The sequence below is a fragment of the Thermobia domestica genome, chromosome 13, assembly GCF_964235325.1.
Source record: "Thermobia domestica chromosome 13, izTheDome1.hap1.1, whole genome shotgun sequence".
Classification (NCBI taxonomy): domain Eukaryota; kingdom Metazoa; phylum Arthropoda; class Insecta; order Zygentoma; family Lepismatidae; genus Thermobia; species Thermobia domestica.
In genome coordinates, this window is record NC_137466.1 from 42945094 (window position 1) to 42951093 (window position 6000).

Consider the following 6000-nt stretch of genomic DNA (forward strand, 5'->3'; position numbering starts at 1 on the left):
TCTCAGGTGCATTTCGCCAGACCCCTCACCTTGGAGTTTCGAAATTTTTTTGCGGTACATTCCGGCACAACCGTAGCACAAACGACTGGCATATATTTTGTTTCGAAACTCCAAGGTGGGAGGGGGGGCTGGCAAAATGCACCTCATTTTCTCGAAGTTAGTAACGTGTTATTTGTCGTGCGCAAGAATGGCTATTCACAGGGTATCATTAGTTATGATGTTTATTTCTCTTATTGACACCACTTTTTCATGTTTGTATCTCCTTTGGGGGGAGAGTTTGCCTCCCCAAAATGCTGAGGGGGAGGGGAAACAAAAACATCCAACTTTTCCCCACCCTTCCACTGCTGGACCCTCGATGTGAGCAAAATGTAACTTTTCATTCTTTCTAAAGAGAGAGACACCTAAATCATCTTTCTAGGTTAATTAGGAGCGGAGCGATGGAGGTTTAAACTACTCGCTCAGCAAATGAGCCGTTCGTCCTGTAAAGGGTAATCCATCCACACTTCCTTTTACCCATTGTTACTCGTCTTTCATCTAAACTCAATATCTGTCTCCTTGAATCTACAAAACATAAGTTATGACGTCAAAAACTTTATTTCATTATTATATAGTTCCACATCTTACGAGATATATAGACATTATGTGAATCAAAACAGAATTCATCCTTCATGACCAGTGTTCGAAGCGGAAAAAGAGCAGAGATGGTATCTTTTATTACGATTTTGACTCGTCATACCGGCAATCTAAATGTTGAAATACAGTGAGGGTATGTTGCCTAAAAGATTGCATCTCAATTTATATAAAGACTGAAACTCATTGTAGAGCTTCTCTTGAGTTGCGGGGGGAGGGAGCATGAACAGATTTTGACCCTCCCGCCAACACACGTTCTGAAAAAATAAAAAAATATACACTTATATTGTGTTATGGAGAATAATACATGAAACTGCTCAAAAACCGAGTTTTTATATTAACAATTTTCTGCGGGAAATCTCCCAGACCCCCACTCGACTGAGGGGTATTCCAAACCCCAGAAGATCCATCCCCGCAGCAGGCAACCCCTAAATCTACCCATGCTTCAAGCACGACATTTATGTGCATTAAGGCAACAAGACACGCACACATATCAGAAAGAAACAATCCAATATGGCACATCGAAATATAAACTAGTTGAACTTCTTTGAAGACACATTTTATAAACAAAAGTAGGAGAAAGATAAAAATGACGGTGTTATCAACTTAGAAATTATTTCTATATAAGAAATAAAATCTTTTATACGTGGAAAGCTATGTCTCAATAACTGTGTATAAAAATGGATTTATTAAAGGTATTTGACATCTACTTTCCAATGAGGGTATGTCTTGATCACTGAAAACCAAAGGCGGTATGTCTTCATCACGGAGAAACCAGGGACAGGATGGTATACCACCACATACCGTCTCACATCGACCACATATTATTATTATTCCAGTATGCTACCACACTGAAATGGTAAAATATTTGTGGAAAGAAAGAACTTGTTTATGGAAGTCCATTGTTTTTCTTCACATTTATACTGGTAGAAATGGTTAAGAAAAGAAAAAAATCACACTCAGACAATGACTGTTGTGGAATAGCAGCCTATATAGTAATAAGTTGTTAACTGTGTGCATTCAGATAGGCAAATGAAAATAACTGTAGATTGTTAACGTCCATTGTTTTAACAGGCACGTAACCAGGATTTCGTAATGGGGGTGGGGGTGTTCGTGACATGAAATACTGTGGTTATCACACCAGGGAATTGATCATTCTAAACTATTCTATTGACAACATATAATGGTTTGTTAGGACAATAAAATAAGGATATGTTGTAAGTATTTTAATAACAAACTATGAAGAAATCTGGAGTAAAAGAATATTTAAAAAAGTATTGAAAAAGGTTTCACAATCTGTACGTTACTTCCTTTGTTCATTCAAATATAAAAATTTTCCTTTCATTATGACTTCGACTATTATAAAAAGTACATATCCAATAATGTCTTGTAAATATTTTAGAATATCTAGGTTCCTTTTTCAGTTGAACCAAATGTTAACAGAATTTTCTTTTCACAGTTATTATTATTATTATTATTCCATCAACTACTGTCTGTTCCAAATGACAAGTTAAAAGAACAGTAGAAAACTGTTTGTGAAATAAAATGTTTGATACTGTAGAGGAGGGATGACGAAAAATTATTTTTATTTTTAGCCTTTTACTTTTAACTCTAATTCTTCTTTTCTCGTTTCTTTTTGTTTCATCCTTCTTTAAATGTACTTCATTTTTGGTTTCGAAGGGGAGCTTCGGATCCCCCTTGGATGCGTGTCTGGTTTTAATTATTTTAAACTTTTTTTCTATTCTGTTATAAACATTTTTCATAATATGTTGTAAGTATTAAACAAGTTTAATAAGCATATAACACACGAACCCATTTTAGGGGGCCCAGGTCTCTATTTCCCGTCCTTATTTTACGACAGTAGCTATACCTCTGTGTAAGGATATGGGATCTGAAGATCGATAAACTTTTCCTATCTTCACTCATCAAGCAACAGTAATAACTGGACCGCTTGGATACCAAAATTGAAACTTACCAGAAGATAACTTTGAACTTTTACATCTCAAGTAAATCGCTTCGCTCAAGAGAATGATATTCAGTATTAGCATTAGAAAATAAACTTCATAATACTATTTTTTGGTTGCAACCATAAAAGAAATATGATTTATTAACTTTGAAGTTACAGCACTTAACATTCAAACGTCCAGTTCATGTCGCCTGCTCTTCGTTTCTCTGTAGCGACAGGTTCTGACATCTAACGGATTTTCTTTGAAGGTTACTCAACAGCTGTTGTTATCTGTCAATCAGTAAGTATTCTCAGCAAGGTAACTATGAAAGAAGCATGTGCCTTTAGCCATTATTATTATTAATTGTTAGATCTTAGTACGAAAATGAAATTGTTAAATACTACATGAAATGAAACATAAAAACTAAAACTTAATTGGAGGAAGCATCAGATTTTTTCCTTTCTTCTAGCAATATCGGTAATATACCATTAGGCAGTTTAATCACGACCTATTTCCATTCTGTGATTTGCAAAATGTTTGCTTAAAGTGAAATCTTTCGGTTAAACGTCCCATGTTTATGCCCTTTAAGCTAAGGGAGACGAAAGATTAAGGCAAATAAATGGTGATGGAATGAGAATAAGGGAGGAAATAGGAGTGTCCTGAGAAAAAACAGATTCACGATGTTGTCCACCACAAACTTACTTCGTCGGGATCGAACCAAAGACATCACGTACTAGAGGTAAGCAAACGCTCTACCACTGAGCCTCCTATACTCCCAATTAAAGTGAAAACGATACTTATGAATACTCTAACACGGTAACTTCGGATTATGGCGTATTTCAGTGATCTTAGAACAACTATGAATACCTACCTTTGATGAAGGAGACCCAGATTCGATTCTCAATGAAAGCTCATGTGACTCGGATCCCACGTTAAGCTGTATGTAAACATGCCATACTCTCCCTGCTGAAAAGGATAGGGATGCGCACGAGACAAGATTTGTGGCTATCTCGTCTCGTAAATATGCTGTAAAAGTGATGTCTCGACTCGAAAAATGTATATTTCTCTATTGGAAGAGCCGTGTCTCGACTCGAATTTTGTCAGGAAAATCCTATCTCGACTCGTCTCGTGCGCATCCCTAGAAAAGGTGCGCCAAACTCTAAACTCACCATCAGCTGTGGTGACTGACAACACTTAAATCATGTACACGTAACATCTTGTTCATTACATGTACAGAAGAAGATCAAAGCAATTCTGTAATACTACAAAGGGCTTAAGTGTAATTCATTTAGTGATGACGTTGAAAATATTTTTTTCTGAGCTTAACGTCTCACTGTTTTATGCTTTGTACTAGAAGAGACGGATGATTAATGAAAATGAAGGAATATGAAACTATTTTTGTGTGTGTGTGTGTTCCCGCATTCCTATTCTTGTTGGTACATGAATATGGTTTAACCCCTTACCAGTTGGGACCGGAAAAATTTTTAGGACATTTTCCGGTGCCAATAATTTTTAAGCCTACAGGGGCTTCGTGGCGACCCCCTGGGCCTCCTGGCTGAATTTCGGGAAGGTCCCAATAATTATAGAAAATGTGAGAATCTGTATAAACCGTGTGTAAGCTCTGCCGAATTAGCTGCCTCCTGGTGGTCTCACACTTTAACTAAGAAACGGTGTGTAAATATGACGCACACTGCATCTATTGGCACTGCCCTGCTTACGGGATGGAGAAACGTAAGGGGAGTGGAAAGAGGAGGTGAGTCGTGCGGGGGAATAAACACAAGTAAATTTGCACAGTACTTGTTGGTACCGATACAACCTTGAAATTTTCGTTTGCGCAGTCGCGTCAACTTCCAGTAGCCTGCCTGTCACATGACATAATTAAAGAGCAGAAAATGGGTTGAAATCAGGGGAGGTGTTGCTCACAATTGGAAAAACGTATATGCATATATTCACAACTCGTGCTTCCAGAAACGATGGGAACAGAAGCAAAGATTGTGATAAATGAATAGGAGAGGCTAGCGTAAAACATATACACAGCGCATGATCTTATCGGGACACAATTATTGTTTCTATCTGCGTACGTAGTTCGACTTTCTGTTGCTCCGGATAACAAGGTCTGGGACCGATTAATCCATTTGAACAAGAGCGAAACAAATGTATGCTTAGAAGTACACTAGAATAGTCTAAGATTGAAGATTCACAAGCACATTTGCAAATCACAGATTCATACATATCTGCATAAAATATGTTCCAACTTTCACACTATTTTATTTCCTTCTTTTGTCAAATAAAACCCGTTTGTTTAAACATAATAATAAACTAAATATTTATTTTAACCTTTAACATATAAAAAACTCTCAATCGTAGTTTACCAATATGTAGTATACATATTCATTAAATTAATTCAAACATATGGAGTCTGAAACACGTAAGATAACTGGATTGGCAAAAAACAGTCAGCGACCGCAGACCGTGATTGTTGGTGGGGGTGATAGGGCTAACTCGTTATTCTTTGATGCTCAGTAGAATGGTAGTGTGCTTGTATCGAGTAAGTGGTCATAAGGTAAAATAAATTAACTCTAATTTCCAAAGAGGCCAAATTATTAATGTTCAGGTGTGTGATGTAAGCCTAGTGAAAGTGGTAATTGGGCTCAGTGAGACGCGATGAACATTTAGGTGACGGTCAAAGTGATGAAATTCTACAAAATTACGGGGAAACCACATTCTCGAAGAGAAACAATGGTTAAAAGAAAATCCTCGGTGACCGGTCTCACCTACAGCTGTTCGATATTTCGATATATCGATCGATATATATTTTAAAATATAAAATATTATAAGATCGATGTTTTTTAATATTTCGATATTTTAATATTTTTCAATATTTCTTTATTTTGCAGTATTACCATATTTCGATTCTTCAATTCTTTTGATATTTCAATATGTTCACGTTTCGTAGTATGTCGATACTTTCTATTTAACCTCTCCAATCCCAGGTATTTATCAGTAATAGTAGAAAAAGCAAATTTGTATATTTTTAAATTGGAGTGCTATAAAACATACAAAAGACGTTTTGTAAGAGAGTACCGAGTATATTTGTGTTTATAACCCGAAGCTGGATAATATTAAAAATAAAGAAAACTTGTAAATTTCAGCATATTCATTATCTAGTGCACTATGTATATTAGAGTTGTTCAACTATCAAAATACGAGCACATTATGTCAAAGGTGTCTACCAAAGCGGCTCCTAAGGTAAATTATGACAGTAAAAACTAAAGTGGTTATGCTTCAAACAAACAGACGTAAAATTTTCTCGGCTTCTGACTGTTGAGAACAAAAATAAAGAAAAGTAAGCAACATTTCTTCTTTCAGTTTGATGCAACAAAACTTAATTTTTACGGACATGACTTCTCTCTCGAGCCGAATC